Source organism: Rhea pennata, chromosome 2 (genome assembly GCF_028389875.1).
Source record: "Rhea pennata isolate bPtePen1 chromosome 2, bPtePen1.pri, whole genome shotgun sequence".
Lineage (NCBI taxonomy): Eukaryota > Metazoa > Chordata > Aves > Rheiformes > Rheidae > Rhea > Rhea pennata.
In genome coordinates, this window is record NC_084664.1 from 133,765,396 (window position 1) to 133,789,786 (window position 24,391).

The 24,391-nt window shown below is 38.8% G+C and overlaps 1 pseudogene; it reads right to left on the bottom strand.

Moving 5' to 3' along the window:
- Positions 1-3,995: 3,995 nt before the first annotated feature.
- The window catches only part of LOC134136628 (chloride channel protein D-like), a 77,896-nt pseudogene continuing 57,500 nt past the window's right edge, over positions 3,996-24,391 (bottom strand).

Here is a 24,391-nt window from a genome sequence, read left to right on the forward strand (position 1 = left end):
CCACAGACTCACTTTTCTGATCCTCTGCAGGTTATTTCATATTCACATCTCAGCTCCACCATATACAAAAGAAGTAATTATAGCAACCTCATAGCAGAAGCCATAGGACTTCATATTTACAGAGCTCTTTACAAATATAAACGGCATAAAAAATATATTCTTTTCTGTATCCTCATCAAAATAAAATACACAGAACCAAGTAATTCCTCAAAGTTTATCTCTGGCAAGGAGCAGGGAGTGGCCTCAGTGACAAAAGGTCAAACCTTCGCACAGAATCTATGATCTCAGATAAACAAGATTTGCCAATTCAATGAGTTACTGCAAGTCAGTCAACCATTTCGGTGCTCTGACCCCCCACAAGTGCACTAACACTGATTACAGTCATATACTGCCAGTTATTCTGGTTCATTCAGTACCTCAGTAAGCAGCAGTAACTCCTGTGTTTGAATTTTGACACTGGCATTCCCACACCTCCCAGAGTTAGACAACCAGACAACTGTGTTGATCACATATTTCCTCTTTACTTTAATAGGCCTTTCAGGAATGAACAGGCATTCCCTTGTATACTACCATGGTTCCCATCATTTGATGGTCACACTTAATTAACCACTAGTTTAGGAGAGAGCTTGTTACACTTCATTTCATTAAGGTCTTTCATGATCACCAGAGATAAACTGACAGCTCTGCTAGCTGAAGCTATGTGAAAAAGGGGAAGCAGAGACAACAGTAACATTTTAGAACACTTCCTCACCAGTGCAGTAGTAGGTGCTACTACTTATAGAGTGTAACTAAGTTTTATTTCCATTCCTTGACACGTTTTTAGCTCAATGGTCTTGAAGCAAGATGGACCGTAATAGCTATTACTTGTACCTTTATCAGTTTTGGTCCCTAAGTCCTTAAAGCTAACATTTTTTGTGTGTGTAAAATGTGTACTAAGCATTTCTTCATCTGTCTTCCATCCTTCAGCCTCCTTTGCTCATGGTCTGCAATTAAATGCAGGCCAACGTTATGTTTAAAAATGCAATCAAGAAACAATTGTAAAGGAAGGAAATGTTAAAAGGTTCTATAGCATGATACTGGGCAGTTTAAGAACGGTAGGCAGTTAATTCTAAAGTATATAAGTATCACACAGTAGGAAAAATATCACTAATGTTTTATATATTAGCATCAGAATATGCACATTACAGTACACCTGTAAAAGCATACCCTGCATCCCATAGAAACAACCCTTCTTAAAATAGTTTATGTTCATTCATAGAGATATGTAATGGACAAATATTTTATTTTTTCTAATGTGAAAGAATTCTTTTTAATTGAATGGGGGTAATTTTGCATCATTACAGTTCAATCCTAGACCTAAAGTTCAGTCTGCCTGAAGTTTAAGACATGCTTTGGTATAAGAGAAAAAAAAGAAGTGTTATGAAGACACCATCATAAAGGAAGATGAGTTGAAAGAGGTGTAGAAGCATAACACAGTCAAAAAATAATGCCAATTACTTGGATTTTGTTTAAAGCCCTTTCTCTCTTTCCTAGAAATTTGTGTTCACAAATTGTGAAAATTCATTAACAGTTTGCACTTCATGTAGAACTAACATCTTTGCTCTAAATGTCTAGTCAGTCTCAAATCATGATGAAATAGCAGCAAATTTACTACACGCTATAAGCACACATGAAGAAAAAGATAGCTTGTGTCAGAGTCAAATAATATGTCTACTTGTTATTGCTATTCTTTTGAGACTTGTTGTATATAAGGATCATGAGAATTATGTATTGATGAAAAGCTTCCCACAAATTTAATGTTTTCACTTTCTGAAGTGTATCATGCTATTATGATTTGTGGTAAGACAGATTTGTCACTGGAGTCCTGAATATAAAGGAGCCACTTGTTTCAGGAAATCCTTGGAGAAATTCTGCTTCTTGTGTGTGTATGTGTGTGTGTGCGTGTGTGTGTGACTATACATATAAAACTAATGGACCTATATTTAATGTATGGAAAAATGCAGCATGCCTTCCTGTGCCAAGCTCACAACATAGAGTTCAGAATTTCCATGTAAACTGCTTGAACTTTTCCTTAGATATTACACTTGTCACCAACAGGAGAAAGAAAAAAAAAGAATCACTCCACAAAGTATTACTATAAACAGTTTATACTCCTATAATATTTTTCACACCTATTTTCCTGGCAAATATGGCAGATCAATTTCATTGTTCCAATTTTAAAGGCAGAATAAATGATATACCAAGAACTTAGATGACCTGTTCAAAGCCATGTAATGAGTCACTGATACCCTAGCTCTGCCTCTAGCCCTCATACTCTGCAAAGTACACCACAACTGCAATTCATACTGAGGCATTTAGCCACAGATGCTGTCAGCCAAAAGAAGTTACATTACCAAGGTCTTTGTAGGGTGATACTTTGTGTGCTCAAGAAATCAAAAAAAAAAAAAAAAGGAAATCAGCAATGGGCGTTGAACAAAAGACATAAATTCATAGCAAGCTTATTTCAGATCAAGAAATCAAGAGAAAAAAGATTCTCACTGCTTTTAAGGGAAAGCGCTAGGATTCTGCTAGCACACAAAAAGCTAGTAACTCTGGACTGATCTATTCCTTTAAGAAAAACTTTGCATTCTTCAGATAGCTGAGGTATAGGTCAATATGACAGAGACCTTATTAATGTACTAATGAATAAAAAATTACTAACTTTAGCAGGAATTAAATAAAAATTCACCTCAATGTCTCCTGCCTGGCGATCTGCAGGACATTTCTCATCCTGCGTATGACAAATTTAAACAGCCTTTGGCATTTACCTATGTAAGCTTCTGGACTGCCAACTGTTTGCATTGCCTTGGACACGTAAGTTTAAAGGGCTAGCTCTGTGGTGCTACAAAAGAAACATTATTGTTAATAAAGACATGATCCAGCAGGGAAAATAGGAGGAAATCCAACAAATCTTTGATTCGTAGGAGACAAAGCTGCATGATTCAAATACCAGAAATTCATTTTTAGGAATTTTGGCAAGTTTTTATAACCAGTAAATTATTACTAGTTTTCCTTGCTATTCATTATATCAGCATTAATAGTGGCAGAGTCCTTTGTATGTGCTAGGTTTTAATATCGAAATCTGTGGGAATCCCTCTGGTATTTCAGAGAACAAAATTAATCATCAATTATATAGTCGAAGCGGATCTAATAGTCTCTTTATCCAAAAAAAATGTACACATTCATTTATTAACAACCAACACTTAGCATAGTTTCCAAGGTTTCAAACATTCTTTGTCTCCAAAGTCATGAAGAATTATTTACTTTGTTCCTGGTTTCTAGATATGCTGTTATATACACAAAAACTTCTCCCAAATCTACCATGCTACTTCCCCTATTATTTGATTTGCCCTTTATCTTACTGCACATGATCTTCACTAAAAATATTGTCATATCAGGTAGGTTGAGAGAAAGAGAGCCTTATTCTAGGAGCTGCAGACGTTAAAAGAAATGAAAGCAGTAGAAAGACATGTCAGGTTGCTTTTACTGTGAAGTGTGATGGTTATTTGGCAGAAGCCCCACAGACAGTATCTTTCTCTTACAGACAATTCTCTATTTCAGTTTCTAATACATCTAGGGCCAAATGGAAAGCCCAATCCCATTCCTTTGAGTTGCCTACCCCTTTCTCAAGGCAGTATTTCCTCTCAGTTAAACATACAACATAAAAATGCTGATATGGAAACATTTTCCTTTTCAACAGCCAGTTATGTACTCAAAAATTGATTTAGTCCTCACTAAAAGGTTGTGCCAGCATAACTTTGCTGCTAAGGGCCCTGACATTTTTTTATTGAGGCATAGTCACAGTGTGACAAAAACATTCTTGACATTCATCCTTCACCTCTGATTTTAAGTGCATCTTCCATGATGGATAAACACATAAATCCCCAATTTTTCTCAAAGCACTTAAATCAGTGGATTTTGCAATCACCAAACTGTTGAAGAGACACAGCTCTGGGCTACAATCCCACATGTCTACATATGACAGCTTTAAAGCATCTCTTCTTCAAAAAAGTGGAAAAGCTCTGATTATTTTTTCCTGAAGGAGAACAAGGGCTTGAAAAGAAATAATGAAGCCTAAGAAGATATCCATCGGCCTTCTCTTCTTCTCTAATCCATGGCTGCTCACCTGCGTCAGGGCTTTGTAGTGCCAGCTGGAGCCTGAGCCTCTCCTCCAGTGGAAGAGGCATCAGATCCTTCCTGGTGATTATCCCAGCCACTTGGTTCTGCAGGTCAGCAGCACTCTGGTGGCAAAGCCCTAGGGTGCAAAAGATGATGCAGGTACATTGCAGTGAGAAATGAGCTTGAACAGACATTGCTGATTTGTTTATATATGGCTCCTGTAAGACAAAGAGAGAGGACATATGGATGGACAAAAATGTGAGTGCATCTCTGCCACGAGGGTGGGAAGGGGAGGGAGAGGAAGGACAGGAGTCAGTAAGAACATCCATTCTTTTTTCCCCTTTTCTCCATCCCAAATTATACCTAAAACATCAGGAAATGCCATAGTACAAAAACACTTTCTTTTTTGCTAAACCATCAGGTTCACTCTAAATAAACTATTATGACTGGAACATATCCAAATCTCACAGGCTAGAAAAGCAAAGCTGAGCTCCATTGATATGGTTTGAGTTCTTATTTGGAAATAGTCAATGACCCCAATATTTATTAAGTCTTAAGATATTTTATAGCTGCTATCTCATTACACAACCATTTATGACATCCTGAAAGATTTTGCAGTAAAAGCTTATAAAAGTCAGTTCACATAGAGACATAGACTGCAAGGAAGAGGACAAAGAAAACAATCATATAGCTTTGAAAAGAAGAGAGTCTGCAAGTACTAAACTCTGGTCACTGAACACAATGAGTGCTATAACTGTTTCTTGATATAAACAGAGCTAAAGCTCTTTTTATTATTTTCCAAGTTGCTCTTTATAGCTTACATAGGTGTTCACTATGTTTCTACTTTTTACTTAATTGTACAGTGTCTTACTTATGACCTGGCTAAGTTCTGCCCAGAAAGGTATATTATGCTTCCTGTATGTATGCCTTCCCAGCCAAAGGAAAAATGAAACAAAGATATGATAGAATAATATAAATAAATGTACAGGATGGAGGGACACATCTGTTCTCCCTCTTTCATAGCCAGACTAAGGAGACATTCAAAGACATAAAGAGGCAAAAAAAATAAAGATATAAAGGCATGCTCTTTCTATACCACATATAAATTTGATATGGAACTCATTGTCACAGGAAATCATTAAGACCAAAGACTTAACAATATATATTTATACGGATATCAAAAAAAGAATTTTCATAACAGAGTTTTCAGAATGCTAATAACAGTATGTTGGAAGAGATACTAAGCTTTGTGCTTCAGGAACTATATCAACTACTAAAAAGTTAGGTATCAGCATGAAACATAATTGAGTGGAATAGGTTGCCCAGAACAAAAAGGTAATGTAGCCCAGCAGCTTGAGCACTAGATGTGGTCATTTAAGAGCTGAATTATACTGCTGTGTATGACCTCCTCTAGACTTTTGGTAAATCATGTGTCCTCTCTTCACCTCAGTTTCCCCATTTAATAAAAGGAGACTATAAAGCTACACTAGATAATGGGTATTAGGAGCACTGTGTTTTTGTAACCTTCCTCTAGTTTCAGCTATTCTCAAAATTAGGAATCCAGATTAGATGGAACTCAGACTCAGTTCCATTTTCATTATAAAATAAATAGTGAACAGGAGCAGATTTTATATTTTTCTTAAATAAAACTGTACAACTTCAGCTCTCCTCTGTGTTACCCAGTATGCCCACAACTCCACTTTCGATGCTGTAAACTGGAAATTCACTGAGGCAGAAACTACATGTATTTTGTGTATAACATATTTATTTTAGGCCTTGTTCAGTATCCCAAACACATTATTGCTTTTGGACTCAGTATTTTAGTACAGTATTTAGGAAATAAATGTGGCAATGCTGGGGGAGGAGTGGGGGAAGGAAAGGAGGAAGAAATATAGCTTTATTTGTAAGTTGATGTATAGGCACTGCACCATAATGGAGACTGAAAACTCAAAAGCATTTCTTTATATTTGCTTTATAGGACTATAAGAGCCAAATAATGACATTTAAATGATCTATTCCATTAACATTGTATCATTTTGTCAATCTGGAATGTATTTTAATCAAAAAAAACCTTGAAATGGTCTCCTTTGTTGTATTTTCTTTTTGGCTCATTTTATCAACATCTGTTATGTTTATACAATATGAATTAAAACTTCGGAATGCTGTTTGTACTCAGCTACTTTTGTTGAGAATGTAACGTCCCAGGATTGGCAGTGTTTATGTAAATCAGTGCGGCTGACACAGCCATCATAAACAAATGAGAAAATATAACAAACACATTGTTCACGGAGGAAATGTTTGTTTTTAGAGTTGGCTTCAGCCTTACCAGATTGATGAAGAGTTGCTGATACCAGGGATCTGTAGTGGAGCGATTCAGCAGCATGGTTAGACGCAACAGACTGGGCAGCTTCTCCACTGTTATCTGGAATAGGCAAGAATCCATTTCTCTTTCCTTCTGTGCTGCACATTACAACCCAATGTCCAAAAGCTTTCTAGTCTGACTTTAAGAAAAAGCTTTCTAGCAAAACTACACTGGCAGAGCTTGTCCAAACTTTATAAATTCTTTTGCCAGTCAGGCTTAAACTATCTCTATAATAAAATACTGTTTACTTACAAAAAGTTTTTGTTTTTCCTTAGCGTCATTATATCTTAGCTACCTGTTGCAAAAATGCAAGTTATATTGGCTTAGGAGTGAGATTTTTCACAGTGCTACTAAGTAATAATTGTGTAGTGAAATAGTGCAGAAAAGTACAACAAGACTGGCATCAAACATCAGCTGAGCCTTCCACAGGAATACATACTTGTATTCTGGCACCTCATCCCATACATAATTAGGCCCTGCTCCTTCTCAACATAGTTTTGCCAGCAGAATTTTCTCATGCAAACCAAGCTTCAGTAATCTATGATGGCTTTCCAATTGTGCCTATATAAATTGTTCAAAATTCCATTACCAGAATCGCTTTGGTAACACATGATTTTCTTTTACCACACTTCATGTTTACTATTCCCAAAAATCCTTTATTCGTCTATCAAAGAGAAGAATGCTACATGCTTTTCAACTTTGAAAGCTTTTACAAATATTCGTCATTCACAGAGGTGTTATCCCATAAAGAATTAAATATTATAATTCTTCTTCTATCCACAGGATTGAGAGAAAGCAATTGTAGCAGCTTATTTAAGCAAAGAAATTCTTTGCCACCAGTTTTGTGCAGCTCTCAGGCTCTGAGTGGCATCACAGTTTATGACAGCTGTTCCTGGCAGGTCTCTGGCTCTCCTTTAATTTACATGGTACCTGAGCACTTCCTTATCTCAGCCCAACATGTTACATCATCTCTGCATTCATGAAGAAATCATTCTAAATCATGAAATGTACAAACTGATGAAACTAGGAAAGAATTGAAAGATAAGAAATTACCTTCTAGTAAGAGAGAGGGTGAGAAGAGGAAAAAAAATCATTATCTTTGATTCAAAGATATACTCATTCTCCAGTAGCATACATAGCTCTAACCAAAAGGAGAAGAAGAGGAAGGAGAAAGAGACAGAGAAAGAGAGAGAGAGAGAAAGAGAGAAGGAGAAAGAGAGAGAAAGAGAGGAGGAGGAGAGGAAAAGGAGTGAGAGAAAAAGGGAGAGAGAAGGGGTGACGGGAAACAGGGAGGAGGAAAGGGGTGAGAGGAGAGAGAGTGGGAGAGAAAAGAGGTGGAGAAGGAGGAGGGAGGGGGAGAGACACGAGGGAAAGAGAAGGAGAAGAGGGGAGGAGAGGGGGGAAGGGAGGAAGAGAGGGGGAAGGGAAGAGAGGGGGAGAGGGGGGAGAAAGAAAAGGACTGTATTTATTATAAGGGGCAAATTTTAAAAAACAAGCACACAATGCTTTTTCCATCACCTGTATGATGAATTATTGATGGGCTCATTACATATGCTGATCTGTGATGAACTATTAGTGGTCTGACCACATATTTTGCTTTCCTAGATTTACATCACCAACAGCTACAACACACAGGTGTTTTCTAATTTAGGTTTGGCCAAATAAATCTACAGGACATCACCTATCCTACACGTTCTTCTTGATCTGCATTAACCTGCTTGGTAGGAACAGCTTATGCACTGTCTAGTCTGCAATCAATGTGACAATATCAATAGTAAGCAAATACAGCTATCTTAATATAAGTAGATAGATTGTTGGTCCTTCTGACATCATTTCCTTCTTAAATAACACCTACATTAAAACACAAGATTCACAAAAATATTGTATCATGTTTTAAATAAGCAGTGAAGCTTCCTCCCACTCTAGAATTAAGGTATTTAATATCCTTGTGGACTTAGTCATATGAAAACGGTATCTTTATCAATTATTACATCATTTCAGACCTTCTTGCTTCAGAGGTCTCCCTTCCACAGTGGACATGTGAAGTCCTGAAAAGCAATATATTGATATTCTCACTTATATCTCAGTGTTCCCTTTCTTCCCCTGCCATTCCATCCATACTATTCTCTTCCAGCCTTTTAACTGATACTTAGATAACAAACATCTCGAGGACCACCACAAAGCTTTTTGCTTTGCAACATACAGCACTAACATAATGTTAGTCCTGGTCTGTGGTTACAGCTAGGAGCTACTACAGTAGTACAAAAGATATGCAACATTCTGCCAAATGATGTGCTTGAGGGACCCTAAGGAGACTAGACACACCACTTTAATTAGGACATCTGAGAAATGAGTGAGATACAAGGTGACTTTTCTGACCATAACATAAAGAATGAGCTGGGAATTTTTCAAATAAATATTTCTATATTAGAGAATATTGTTTTGTTTAAACCAAAACTTGTTATAGGAATTTACTGGTTTTAACATAATGTGTCCTGGGAAAGATTAGTCTGCTTCAAGGTGGGATTAGCACTCAACAGCAGAAGGCTTACCCAAGGAAGATCTGCCTGCCAACTCAAAAAGCTGGTGGTTAGTGCCCTCCCTAGGGACGGGATATGGAAGAACTAGGTTCAAGCCCTTTCTGCACACTCTCCTTCATAACAGGCACATTAGTGGCTATGTTTGGCAAGCATGTCTTAATTTCTCCAGCTGGAGGGGTTCCACACCGAATAAACAGGAATCTGTAGAACCGGGTCTCCCACATTCCCGGTGGCTGCCCTCACCAGAAGACTATTTGCAATTCTATTATTTTCTTTCCAAACAGTCTCCCCTTCACTAGAGTATTCTGTACTTCTTTGTCCTGCATTTGATGAAGCTGAGTCAAAACCTTAAAGTGTAAAAAAAAAATAGTAATATTATTATGAAATTTCATTGAACTGACACACACCAAAATGTAACATTAAACTAATTTCTAACATATTACATGTCTGCAGTTTCACACGTTTCTAGTCATTTATATAGTTCCACCTTCTCTCCAACTTAAAAATGAGATATTTTGGCTGTATGCCTTTGCATTATAGTTCAGATTAGGAATAAATTTCTGAAGCAAATCACCTACCATGATTTGGTTAGCATTGTAGAGCAGTCTCAGAGCATATAAACTGGGTTTCTTTCAAATGAAAGAAAACTGTAAGATATGCTCCAGAGCATTTAATTCACTCCAGCCTCTCATGGGCATTCAGTCCACAGGGCCAAACTAGAGCTGGTCTGAACTATTCCTTGAAACACCTACAGGAAGGACCCTGAGGCCTCAGCACCAGCTGTTTGACTCTCCAGATACACTCTTGAAATCTGCATTTTGTTAATGCAGACATGGTCTTTGTCTTTCATCTAAGGATCAAAATGAGTTTTATAATTAAGTATACCTGTGGCTTGGATATACAGTGTTTTTATAGATGAAGACACAAGTGTGAAAATTACTTGTGGAAGAAAATCAATAGTGAAGAAAATCAGTCATCTGGTTCCACCTTTAAAACATAATCCTCTCCCAGGACAATGGGAGAATTGCAATGAATTCAATATCACTCATAACCATTAAAGCTTTCTTCATCTCAATTTAATAGTTGATTAGCTTTGCTTTTCATAAAATCTCTTTCATGCTACTAAGGAGAGCACAACACTGCAGCAAGCCTCAGAGCTAACCACTGCAGTGATCGCTAGTCAACAGTTACTGAAAAATCCACAAAGCAAACACTTCCCCAGGGCTAACATCTCCTATCTTGGGAAAGGCACTGACTTGCCTTAAGCTCTGCCATGCATGCCAGCATATGAACATGTCATGTAGACAATTAATGGAGTTAGGGCAAGGACAATCATGAGAACACACTAGAAGAGCAGTATAGTCATGCTACAACAAAGTTCTATTCCCCTCTAGGCTACATTTGTACAAGGAAAGGAAGGAAAATACAATATACTTGGCATATAGTCACTACAGCAGAGGACATGGAGAACTTAATCCAGTCATGCCCTATAGCTTACCTTTGGTACATTACCCACTTTGTTCTGCAGGCCTTTCTACAGCTTCACATTAGATAGTCTTGCAAAAATTGGTCTGTAATTGATCTAAGTAAAAAAAAAAAAAAAAAAAAAAAAAAAAAAAAAGATAAATATACAGATCTGAATTCTGCTCCTAAATAATCACGTTCAGTTCCAAAGAAGGCAATTTCAAGAATGATGTCTAGGCTTTCAAGACTTTAATCCTAACATGAATATACAGACTTCAAGTGCAAAAGTTATGATTTATCCTGATCCTTTCCCATACTCTCTGTGCTCAGGTCCTAAACACTGTTCAGGTCTGTCCACACTCCTAACTTTACCATTTTCCACTTTAGCATCATAGACTGGAAGGAAAAAAAAAAAAAAAAAAGCGACATTCACCATGAACTTAGAGAGCAGAAGCATTTTCTCATCACCAGTGGTTTGTTGGCTGGTTTTGGCAGCTTGAAATTTGCTCAACACTGCTCTTAACTAAACCCAGCAGAGAGTCATTTAAAAGGACTTTGGGAAGTGTGAGAGAAATTTGGCCAGTCTAAAAAAAGTGCACACAAACACAATGAAGGAAATCGTTGGAAAATTTCTGATAAGAATCCAAGCCTATTAAAAACTGCCATATTCAAGAGAAAAATGAACATATATTATTGCACTTGGACTTCCAGAAGTCATGCTTCAGAGGTTAACAACACCACTCTTTGATGTTACATACAACATCCTCTCTATCACATCATCAAGCCTTAGAAAGCAGACCAAACATGTTTCTTACACTATTTTGCGAGATTTAACAGGAAGTGTTAGGATTCAGACTTGGACTCTGCAATTGTTCGTTTACTCGTTATTTATTTAAGAAGGAAGAAAACCCTTAAGTAGAGAATCTCATTTCAAAGATACCTTGGCAAACCATTGCAGTAGTTGCATACGCTCTATCTGTTATAAAGCATGCATCGTGAAGATACACCTAATTAAGATAACACATTATTATCCCCAAATCCACATGTCAGATTTGGCATGGAAGTCAGGAATGAAAAGTATCTGACAGCTGATTGTGTCACTCTTTTCTAGTCAAGATGGTCTATTATCTGAGGAAACTGCAAATTCTAAATATTGGTGGGAGTGACATAAAAAGAACAGCAGCTCCAAAGTAGCTGCAAATGAGCAGAAGGAAGATTAAATGGTGATGTCATCAGCAAAAGCGTTTAGAGCATGACTCTCCCAAACTGAACACATAAAATGGCAACGCAGTTGAGGGGGAGGGAGATCAGAGAACCTGAAACACCCAAGCTACCCAAGGTAGCTGCATTGCTTTTATTTTTTTATTTTTCAGCTGGTTATGTCTGATATTTTGGCATATATCCAACTCAGTGGGGACCAGCAATTAATGAATTCTGAGCAGAATGAAACAAATGTCCCTTTCATGTATTAAAAATTTACTTGTCTCTCAGAACATCTCTCAGACATGTTTAAAAGCCCAGTGACATAAATCGGTATATTTCAACTGATTTCAGTGCATTTGAGAAAACGATGACAAAGGAGAAGCAAGGAACAATAATTGGCACGCTAAAATGACAGAATATGGCACTCCAAAAACCCTTCATGGTCCTTCCTCATCCTGATCACTGCCTATTGTACATTATCTTACAATATCAACAAGGCTTTGAAAACCTGCTCCAGCCAAGACTTCATGTCTTGCACATTCAACTTTCATAGTAGTCAAAATGAATGGAGTGTTCAGAGGATTTTCAGCGTTTGATCCCTGCTCTGCTCTTAGTAGAAGTTCTAACATAAACACACAACACTTGCAAAAGGGCAGAATGAGAGAAAATTTTTATATGAACTGTAGGATGCAAACTCTATTTGAGGATAGTTGTTTCTTGTATGTCCTTGATAAGATAGCTGCTAGTATACTAAATGCATTTTTTTCAGTTTTCAAGTAGTATTGTGCCTTTTTGAAATGGTAAAAAGCATATTATGCATCTGGTAAGCAAGACATTAGGAAAAGACTACATCATCATATACAGGGAACTGTTTTAAAGCCCACTAAACTTTCACAGCAAAATCTCAGGGTTACAGGGTTGTTTCAGGTTAGGCAGTCTAAATCATTATTGTTTACCTAAGTATTTGGTTCTTCAAACCAAGAAGGAACTTTGCAGGAGTTTTTGGCATTTCACCTATAAGATGACAAAAAGGTCATTATCAAGCACTGGACTGCGGTTTACCAGAGCTAAGATCAAGTCCTGTCTATGCCACCGTCTTTCAAAGGACATTGAATAAATATTTAAACTCCGTGCCTCAGTTTTCTAGTCTACAAAATAAGGATTTCTTCTACTTCAGAAATGTGTTTTGAGGTTTATATTCGTTATTTAAGTAGCCAGCTGTCTGGTTTTATGGACACCATGATCAGAGTGAATAAGCAGACAGATAAGCCCATAGCCCCAGCATAAAAATGCAAAGGCTGCTGTAAATAAAGGTAAATATAAACTTTTCTTTCAAGCTGACAGAAAGGTTGGATTCTAGAAAAGGATGAAGATTATATTTGTATTTCCCTACATGCTGGCTTGTTACGAGACAGATTTTCAATTTCAGAGGAACCTATCACACACTTAAATGACAACAAGTTTGTGATCAATCTTTCCATTCACACACCAGTTTTTCCCATGCCTGTATTTGATTTTAACATTTAACAACAGTCTGCACTTGCCTAAAAGCCACCTACGTGCTGCAGTAAGGCTTCATACGTTTTTAATTTGACTTTTTGAGTTAGCACACAGTCTCTGCAGCACTCCCATCTTCCCTCCAAAGGGCTCTCTCACAGAGTCTTATAACACCTGCACAATTATTTGTAGAGCAAAACAGGCTCACTAATTTTGAAAGTATCAAATAATGTTGTTCTTTGGAAGAAAAGTATCACACGTAGGATAGAAAATAAAACCACTCTATAAACCTTCCTCCGTCTGTGCTATTCATGAGCTGCAATGCCCCAGGACCCTGACAATACATGGGAGGATCATAACGTCAAGGGCTTTTGTTGAAAGCACTGGATTCCATTTATTTTAATAGGCAAGATTACTGTATAGTGTATCATTGAAATTAACTGGATCAACTTTTCAAAAGCAGGAGCCCGGACTGTAAAAACAAGCAATGTGCTTCCAGTCTCTTAACTTCTCACGTGAATATCAAGTCATTACAAAAGCACTTTGATGTTGTAGTCAGCTCCCCAGTCTTGCACCTAAAAGTAGTTTTCAATTTCTTAATGTGCTCCCCCCTCCCTTTCCCTTTTTATTTCTTTGCGGGCTCAATTTGCATTCAAACCTCTGCCAATGATCTATCTAGATTTGATGAGACCTGGAAAAATTACCGTTTGTGCAGAACTTACAGCAAGGCCACAGTGAAGAGGAAGGGAAAAGGCAGTGCATGATCTTCTAGTAAGAAACAAAACCTCATTTTTATCTCCATACATTGCATGAACTTTGCAGACTTCTGTGTTTGATTGAGTAACTTTGCATTCCTGTGATCTAAACTTAGCAAACTCTCAGTAACAGAGCCAGAACGAAAAGGCTCTCCAAGTAGTTTTCAACTCTACATCATTTATTTCAGGAGTGCCAAACAGCAAGGCTTCATTAATATTAAGGTAGATCTCTCTAAGCTCAGTAATTACTTTATGAATTAAATGTTTCAGGTCTCATTTCATCTTTAACTTTCCATTTATCCCTAAGCTGTTGTACCACGTTGCTTACTGAAGGCGAGTACTTTTCCTCTTGCTAAGAAGAATAAAGGTGCTGCCCTATTAAACAAGTGTATGTGGATTCTGAGCGTATGTGTGGATGCATACGCTTTGAGAATAGCATTTCATTAGTCCCAACTGGAAGGGCAGGTTAAAAAAAATACCAGAAAATACCTACAGTCTGACATATCTATAATATTTTGCAATGCTATATCCCTTTTCCCACAGCACCTATCAATATGCAATACTCTGCTTTACTGAAAAGCTTGGCAAAAAATGTTCCTAATTCACAACAGTTTCTGTTCACTGCACTGACCAGAGGCAAGTCATACCCAATAAACTGCCATAAAATACACATACAAAGTACTCTGGATCAATGATTTCTCTGTTAAAGGATGTTACTCTGCAATACAGCTTTAAGTTTTCAACTTTGTCATATTTTCTAAACTCTGATCTCTTCAATTTACTTTCAGTTATGTGACATTCCCCTTTAGTGGAGTGAAAGCATGCATTAGCTAAACAATGTGGTTTGGATTTAGTGTTCCCATGCATCATCATGAAAATGTTTGTCTCAGCAATAGTGTCATTATTGTTACTGGGAACAGCTGCTCTACCATGTCTTTTGATTGTAGAAAGCAGAGCATCTCCCTTCTCATACCAGTTTACAAGCAGGGAAATTAAAGCAAGGCTATTGAATACAAGGTTTCTGAGTACATAGTGTTCTGCACCTGGCTTCCTCCTACCACGAAGGAAGCTGAAAGTGCAGCACAGCAAGAACAGCAGCAAAATAAATATTGCAAATATGAATGTAGTTTGGCTCCCTCCACTGGTAGTTCTTTTGACTCTGGACCAGGAACAAATCTGAGGCAGAAATCTTCCTCTCAGGTGTGGATCTCTGGCAGTTCAGCTGCATTAGATATGAAATCCTTTGAGCAAAAAGCAGAGCAGAGGGGCTGCTGTTGACCAGATGGGTGTTAAATATCTCTGCTGAGTTTCTGAAGTGGAAAGACGTGACACTCCCAGCCTCACTGAAACAAGTCTTCACATCCAGCTCTGCGGAGCTGACCTTCTGGAGCACAGCTCTGCAGAGGAAGACCTGGGAGTGCTGGTGGATGACAAGTTGACCATGACCCAGCAATGTGCCCTTGTGGCCAAGAAGGTCAATGGTATCCTGGGCTGCATTAGGAAAAGTGTTGCCAGCAGGTCAAGGGAGGTGATCCTGCCCCTCTACTCAGCCCTGGGGAGGCCTCATCTTGAGTACTGTGTCCAGTTCTAGGCTCCCCAGTACAAGAGAGACATGGAGCTACTGGAGAGAGTCCAGCACAGGGCTACAAAGATGATCAGAGGGCTGGAGCACCTGCCCTATGAGGAACAGCTGCGAGAGCTGGGCCTCTTTAGGCTGGAGAAGAGAAGATTTAGAGGGGGTCTTATCAATGTGTACAAGTACCTGAAGGGAGGGTATCAAGGGGACAGGGACAAACTCTTTTCAGTTGTCCCGTGTGACAGGACAAGAGGCAATGGGCAGAAATTGAAACACAGGAAGTTCCGCCTGAACATGAGGGGGAATTTCTTCCCTGTGAGAGTGACGAAGCCCTGGAACAGGTTGCCCAGAGAGGTTGTGGAGTCTCCTTCTCTGGATATATTCAAGGCCCACCTGGATGCAACTCTGTCTACCATGCTGTAGGTGACCCTGCTGAGCGGGGGGGTTGGACTAGATGATCTCCAGAGGTCCCTTCCAACCTTACTGATTCTATGATTCTATGATTCTACAGTCCCACCGGGTTCACCAATACTGTCACAGCTCTGTACTCCACAGGCCTCACACAGCTTGACTTATGCAAACTGTACATTTTAAAGGAAATTGCACAAAAGTTAAAGCTATTCACATGATTTGAGCACTGGAACAAGTTGCCCAGGGAGGTTGTGGATTCTCCTTCTCTGGAGACATTCAAAACCTAGCTGGACCCAATCCTGTGCAATGTGCTCTTGGTGACCCTGCTTGAGCAGAGGGGTTGGACTAGATGATCTCCAGAGGTCCCTTCCAACCTCAACCATTCTACGATTCTGTGATGATTATAGATAGGACAGATAAGCTCTAACTCACCTTTTAGAACAAGAGTTTCAGAAGAAATTAAACTTTTTGTTTTAAGGTGGACTTTAAGATGGACTCTATTTCCTAGAATATTAGACCTTTTTAAATCTCTTCAGATGAGAAATCATGCTTTCAGTCACTGGTAATAACTACTCATTTCTGTAACCCCAAATCTTTGTGTGCAACTTTTCAGCTACAGGAAGAACATGGTGGTTTTGAATATATTTCTTTCCTGATTTAGAACACTAAGTTCCATATTCAAAAGAGTCTTAGTTTTCCAACTTTCTTCTGAAAATGAGAATTAGGCACTTTGAACACCCCACTTACTTACATCAAAAATAATTAGCTTGGGTAAGGCAGTCACACAGTCAATACACCCCATACAGCATATCAAAACTTGAAATAAAATAACACAGGGAACATAAAAAGGAACATGGTAAACTACAAGTTTTTTTGACATCTCTGCCTACAATATTTTTACTGAACTTTCTTTCTGGACCAAAAAAAAATAATTTCTATCAACCACAAATGCTGAAGTTTCAGTAAACTTGATGGGTGGGAAGAGATGGGGTTTCCTAGGTGAAAAAAAATACACACAAAAATGCAGGCACAATGCCAGAAATGTCACATCCTGTGCAGAAGTAGCAGAAAACCATGTTTTACCAAATATATATTCTGCAAAGTCAGCTTACAGTCAGAGACAGTGTGGTTTCTGCATAATTACTTTCTCCCAATCAAACTAAATCAACCAAAAAAAATTTTCCTTCAGCTAAAAGATAGACAAACAAAATGCAGAGTAATGGGTAACAGCTGTGTAGTAAGAGTGCAAAGACAAAACAGGGAATTGCAACCTTGAGCCTTACAATAGGAGAAATGTGTGTGACACAGATCTGAGACGTTCAGGCATGAAGCAAATTGTTCATTTGTTACGCTAAAATTCCCAAACAGGTTCCTCGGTGGTATTCATCTGCCCAGTAGTCTCTCCAGGACGGCTGTATCATAGCTGTATCATGCTCAAGGCAGAAGTTAAGATAGCTGGGCAGTACTCCAGCTTCTGCCTCTCCGCACTGTGTTTCATCAGAGGAAGAACCAGTGACAAATCCTGGTCTCACAAGCCACCAACATCCACCTGCTTCTCTTCAGTCAATACTGGGAGTATTTAACTGCAGTACTGAAACACTGTTCTTTCATTTTCCTTGGCAAAAGTGAAATAAGGCAAGGGAATCCCCCAACATCAGAGTAGTTTCTAGGAGGTATGTGTCATTCCTCAGTGTCACAAACACGGAGGGACCTACATATGTTATGGAATAAACAGTATCTCAGTAGAACGTATCTAAGTAGACAGCATGTTATCATCTGTCTTGGTGGAAGAAAACAGAGAGTGCACAAGAGTCACAGGGCAATGGCAGATGGAAGGAAGTGACCACAAGCAGGAGGATGTACAGCATGATAGCAAAGGTGTCGCTGATGACTCTGAGGTACCATCACCTTCCATGTTATACTCCAGCCGTTTCCATGGCCAGGGAAAGAAACTAGTTACCTACAGCTTTCCTCAACAAACTCTCCATATCTTCTGTTTTACTCTGGTTTACATTACAAAGTAACCTCTGGCAAAATAAGATGGAGCAGCAAAACACAAGTGATGATGTATCTAATGTCTTCATCATGTCACAGAACCACCTCATTGCCCCGCACTGGCCCTACACTAGAACATTGTAACATACGTGGAAGTACAAAAATAGCTCTATTTTTCATTTTTGGTCTCTCAGAAATTAGGCAGAGTCATAACTCTATCTTTGCCCTCTGGAAGAGAATCTGGAGCCACAGACTAGAGCAGTCAAAACAAGAGAGAGCCAGGGGATCTCCCAGGCAACTCCTCAGTATGCATTTACAGCCTCACACAATGTCTCTGGCACAAGCCTCCTGGGAAGGAAGGCAGTGGTGCTACCGTCAGGTCTCTCTGAAGAATGACTTTCACCTGGGGTACAGTTGCCTCCCTAGCCAGGAGGCCATGCAGTTTCACACATGCAGTTTACAGCTCTCGGTGGACTCTGGACTAACGCTTTCACAGCAGGCCAGGTCTCCCTCTGCAGTTACTGGGAGCACATGGGGGAGGCATTCCAGCTGCAGTGCAAGAGAATAGCTTGCTTTATTTTGATATGGAAGTATCATCACCTTTGTGGGAGAAATGAAGAGGGGAAAGCAGGCCCTGAACCCTCCGTATTGCACGCAATAAGTCTAGCATCCTTAGTGACTCCATACACCGAGTTTGCCAGTCACACGCTCCTCAGACTGAATTCTGCAAGGGTTTCCCAGGCATGCACAAAGCACTGCCTATGGCAAAGTGTCAAAAGTATTACTCTAAGGAAATCTTTGTTTTGGAAACTTGCTACTCAGCTACAGTTTGCTTCTTCTTTAAAAACTTTTTTAAGCCAAGGAGCTTTCTTTGGTAATTGTTTTTGTTTTCAGTCTCTACTGCTTACTCAAATGGGGACAATAACAGCTTCAGAGTAAGGTCAGCCATGTAAAAACATGTTTGGTGATCTCATCTTAATCCCCAGTGGGTAACCATCCAGATCACGAAGGGTAGGAGAAAAATCTGGCCTCACTAAGCAGTGCTGGAAAAGTTGTGTTTTGTTTTAGGGTTTGGGGTTCTTTTAACAAAATCTGAACAGCTGGGCATTTGCTACAGGCCAGCACAGAGGTGCATTTGTAGACCCACGCAAGTCCCAGTCAACATTGCTTGCCCACACTCCTTGCTTTGGTAAGAGCTGACACCTTTTCTTTTCAAGGGATCTGTATCATTTGTATGTATAACAACACTTTGGCCCTGTACAGCAAGTCTCGTCACTACAGTTTCCAAGTATGAACAGGTACTGAATATCTTTTGCATTCAGTCCAATTTTACAGCATTTCAACCACGCTTATTTCATGAGAAGAAATAGCATAGAAACACATGCAGGTGAGAAACAGTATTAAAAAGTTACAAGCTGCTGCAGCCTTCATGTAAGGATCTTGCAAGCTCAGCAGGTAGCTCACTTCTTTTTCTTCCTTAGCTCTTGGCCTCCATTTTTTTTAGCCTAATACAAACATTTTTTTGCTAGAAGAAACCCATTTGAGAATCCATACTAATTCCCTAACCAGTTCCCAAGAAAAAACTGGTGCAAAAAAATCTTGCCTCATCTATCTTTTTTAAACAGGCCAGCCAAGCTACATTTCCTTCAGTTTAAGCATGGGGCAGTGGCATTGTTAATGTATGAGCAAATTATTATTTTTCTGTGCTTTGGGCAATGTCACCACCATGTGGGATTGCACTAGATCTCATACAGTATGAGATTCACATTTCTTGTCCTGGTCTTAACAGTTACGTGCTGCTAGAGCTGTAGTTCTATGAGTAAGATGGAAAACTCTAACTACTTATGGTTATGAATACAATAATTCCATGACATACACATTTTTAAAGGCTTGTTACAGAGGATGGCTACAGAGCATTTGCTTCATGGTGTTGGTGAGAGGCCAAAGTCAAACAGCAAAGTCACTCGTGGTCTCTACCCCGGACAAAAGCACCCAGAACTCATCAGCCAGTTCTCAGACCACATGGCACACACTGAGGCAAGAAGACTGTCGTCAGCATGCCACAATGCAGTACGTGCTCCCAGGCAACCTCTCCTTATGGGTTTCACTAGATTAAGCAATAAATATTTACCCAGCCAAAAAACCTTTTGCCATTTCTTTGTCAACTATTAAAAGCATTACCTTGGTTTTACTCAAACAGTTGAACAGCTCATTTATGCTAGAAGCGACAGAGGAGAGGCTTTTTCATTCACCCCGTCTAAAGCTCTAATGCGTTTTTTGACAGACAATAATTCTAACAGAATTTATTCACAAAAGAGCTCTGGGGATTAAGCAAACCACACCCTACCAGGATTATCAGGTAACATCACATTTTCTGTAAAGCTGCTTCTCTTTGGGGTGTGCTAATGACCAAGTTTCCCTTCCATCCTTTTGCTTAGTTCCACACAACTCTGCTCTGTGTTACGAAGCACAACAGTATTCACATAAACTCAGCATATTCCTCAACAGCCTGGAACTCTCGCTACCAGGTAGTTGGTGAATTAACAAGGAAATGGTGAGGCTATAAATTGAATTTAAAAGGAACTTTGGCTGGATGAGTTGTTAGCATGTTTTCTAGTTTTATTGCCACAGACAGCTGAGAACTAAAAGAATACACTAGTTTATGGTATATAACATCTTCCCATCAGTGCACACTGTAGATTGTCACCCAGTTTTAGTGCTCTAGCATGTCTCTTGTTAATAACTTTTACAACAGCATCACCATGAGGGAACAAGTATACCTATACGATAGTGCACTTACTGATGCCACTGTTCCTCCAGATCACTGCAACCCAAACAATCTCCGTAGTAGGATTCTCTCGTTCCAAGCAGTTATTCCCTTCCTGAAAGGTTCCTACAAGTGTTTTGCTTGTCAGTGAAGCAAGCTCACAATTTTTATTAAATATTCACTCCTTTCACTTCTTCACCCTCCAAAGCTACAGCTGACCACAGAGCTGAGGTAGTTGGTGTGATCCAGCTGCTAGTGGTTCATCCTTACAACATTTTTATAAAGCAAGCAACAAGACAAGTCCTAACCAAATTTCCACTGATGATACACTGATGACTTTTTTCTTATCCAAATTAACAGAAGAAAATTCTTTTTTCCTTGTTTTCTTTCTCTCAGATAGCTCTCAACTGGCATCCAATTAAGAGGATGAAACACAAGTAGATTAAAAAAATTCTCTACAAGGAAAGAAGAATACTGGGATCATTCAGGACAAACGACATTGTGTAGATTCTGAAAGGCAATGATATTAAAATGCAAAACTAACTGACAATGTGTTTGTACTATGGTTATTGTAAGTACAATGAGACTTTGTTGTGTGAATTCCTGGGCAGTTGCACATGCATCTTCTCCTTTCTTCTAGGATGTCCAAGGTGAGAATTAAGTCATTATTCTGCTCGTGACTCACCACTCAAAGGACAGTCCTAAGGTACATTCCTCAAAGGATGAATTCACTCTTGTAAATGTATGAAAGAGTACCAGCAATACATTATTTATCAGGATATGGTTTTAAAGAATTCCCAGCATAGCATGGATTCCCTTAGCCTAACTCTTGTTTATAGCAGAGTGTTACTTGCAGTGATTTTGTTGTTTATCTAGTCTGTGATACGATTTACATTAACTCATTTCCTGTAAAAGCATACACCAGTAAAATGAAAAAAAATGTAAAGAATGTGCAGGCCAACTTCAAAATGACATGTGACATTTTATGAGCAGCTAGGTCAAAATCCTCTTAAAAGACTTGTAGTGAACATTTAAGGCTCTGAAGGGCAACTTTCCCTTTTTCTGAAATTCACATGAGACAGCTTTTTCTGCAGTTCACATAAGGCAGTCTCATTGGTGCTGTTCAAAAAATCCCTGGTGCAAGAGAGAACCAAGATCTTCCAGCTTTCCTAGAGTAAGGGACACCTGCTGTTCATGCCAAGGACAGTAGGCGCAAGCTTCGTATCCATCCCACATAATCTTGATAAACACGTGTATGAAGAAAACGTCTGAAAAACATCTTGTAATATCAATTTGATGGTGTTTTTACCTTTTAATAGTTCCCTGGAACATCTCTGCATGGCCTGACTTGGGCCTGTAAACCACCAGGAATCCACCATGGCTTCTGGTGCATACTTCTGCAAAGCTGAGCCAACAACGCAAGGTTTTCCTTTAGGTGAAGGACTCTGACACGAGGCTCCGTGACGCCTCTGGCACAGAACAGTTCCAGGTTCAACCTGAAAGACGCAAAGCAGACAGCCAAAGAAGTATTTAGTAAACAGGAAATGAGGAGTACTGTACCACATTAGCATTTGATGAGTTTATAATGTGTTAGTAAATTACTTCAAGATGGAAATCAATCTGTTTTATTTGCAAATGTAAAAATGTAGTTACCCAATAAAAGTGCTTATCAAGCATTGCCTCTCTTTGTGTAAGACACATGATAAATTCAACCATATGCATGACATGGTCATCCTAGACAGGATATCATAAGACTCATTTATCAATTTGCATGACTTTTCTCATTAAAAAAAGATTTTTAATCTGATCTGAAATCCTCTGGAATTCTGGATGAGATCATATACTTTAAATTTAAGTACTTCGGAGAAATTCAGGCTTACACTCACTATTGCAATATTATTTTGTGGCAGTAGTAATTGAAAGGCTGGCCCTTCCAAGATTTCTCACAAATCATACACTGTATTTCCAACATTTTCTAACATTTTTCAGGTTCTAGGCAAGGTTTCAGGAAACAATGCCGGAACATACATTAATTGAAAAACATGTGCATACCCACTATTTATGAGAGTAGGGTGGAATGAAAAATAAAAATACTTTCTGAAAAATTCAACAGTAATTTCTATGAAATTATATTAGTGCAGATTCTGACTACTGAAATCAATAAACTGCTCTAGTTGTAAACTTGTTTTTTTTTTTTTTTTTTCAAAAATACATTAATTACTCTGATTCTCATCTGGACACTGCATAAGCCAGAATCCCCTGTTCAGACAAGGGCTGACACAAACCACAGACAGAGACAACTGGAGCATAAATTTGCCCACATCCTGTTTTACCAATGTACCTTTCATCCCTGTGGTAAAAGCAACTATTTTCATATGTTGTTAATTATTGTCCTCCCTCCTGAGAGACGCAAAGTTATTTTTTCAAGCCAGTTACTGTAATGTCTTGTGAGGTGACCACCTGTCTAGGAGTAACTGAACTGAGAAGACAGCACACTTCATATACATGGCACCTACACAGCTGTCAAACAAGTTTCTGCTTCTTCTGAACTGAGATGGATTTAAACGAATTCCAAAAAAGAATAGTCTTATATGCACTGAATCACGTCATACCCATCCTCAATTATATGAAACAGATAGCAGGCAATGAAAATGTGGAACACCGTCTTATCCATGTTTCAAGGGATAAGGAACACCATCTTATGGATAAATGAACTTCTCTGAGACATATTTTGTCACTGACTTAAAATGGACAGTATTTTACCTTGCAAATCAAAGGGCCGAGTAAAGAATATAATACCAATTCATGAGAACAAAGTCTAAATGTCCTGAAAAGATTTTTTTTTTAATTCTTAATATCACTTAATGCATCACAAATTATGGAACTAAGTGGAAAGCAAAGATACTGCTCCAGATGAGTTACTGTCAGAACTGTGCTACCATGTCAAGTAAAATACTCTAGCAGGGAAATTTTCATTTTCCTAAGTGAGGAGATCTCTGTTCATCCTCCATTTCTCCATTTGCATATGCCAGATAAAAATTCATATTTGCTTGCCTTAAGCTTTGTCTACATAGACCATGCACTGTAGTGCTATTAATAATATTGTATCTAGCATAGTTGACACAACATGAAAACATGATTAATAATAATAGGTACCTCCTGCATTACATGAAGTATGTGCAAATCCTGAACCATTTTTCAGATTAGTAAGAGTAGTGTGAAAACAGTATTGATGATCACTATCCCAACCATTTTTTTTCTTATTAGTGAAGAGCAGATCCAGCTGTTATCATTCCATGTTGGCCCACGCAGTATCTGCATCAAGAAATTATCCTGGATACCCTGCAGAAATCTCCTTAATTGCTTGCATCCCTCCATGTTGCCTTTCCAGCAAATATCAGGGAGGCTGAAGACCCCTTTGAGAACTAGGATCTGCGATCCAAAGACCTCCTTAAGTTGTTTAAAGAAGGGTTTGTCCATTACCTAACCTCCATAAGGCAAACAAACTCCCCCTGCAATGTCACCCTCACTGACTTCTCTTCTGACTCACAAATTCACAACTACAATCTTCCATCCTATGAAGAGCTCCATGAATCTTAGCTCGCCTTCATACAAAGAGGGCTATTCCCATCTTTCCTGAAGTGCTTGTCTCCATCCATTGCA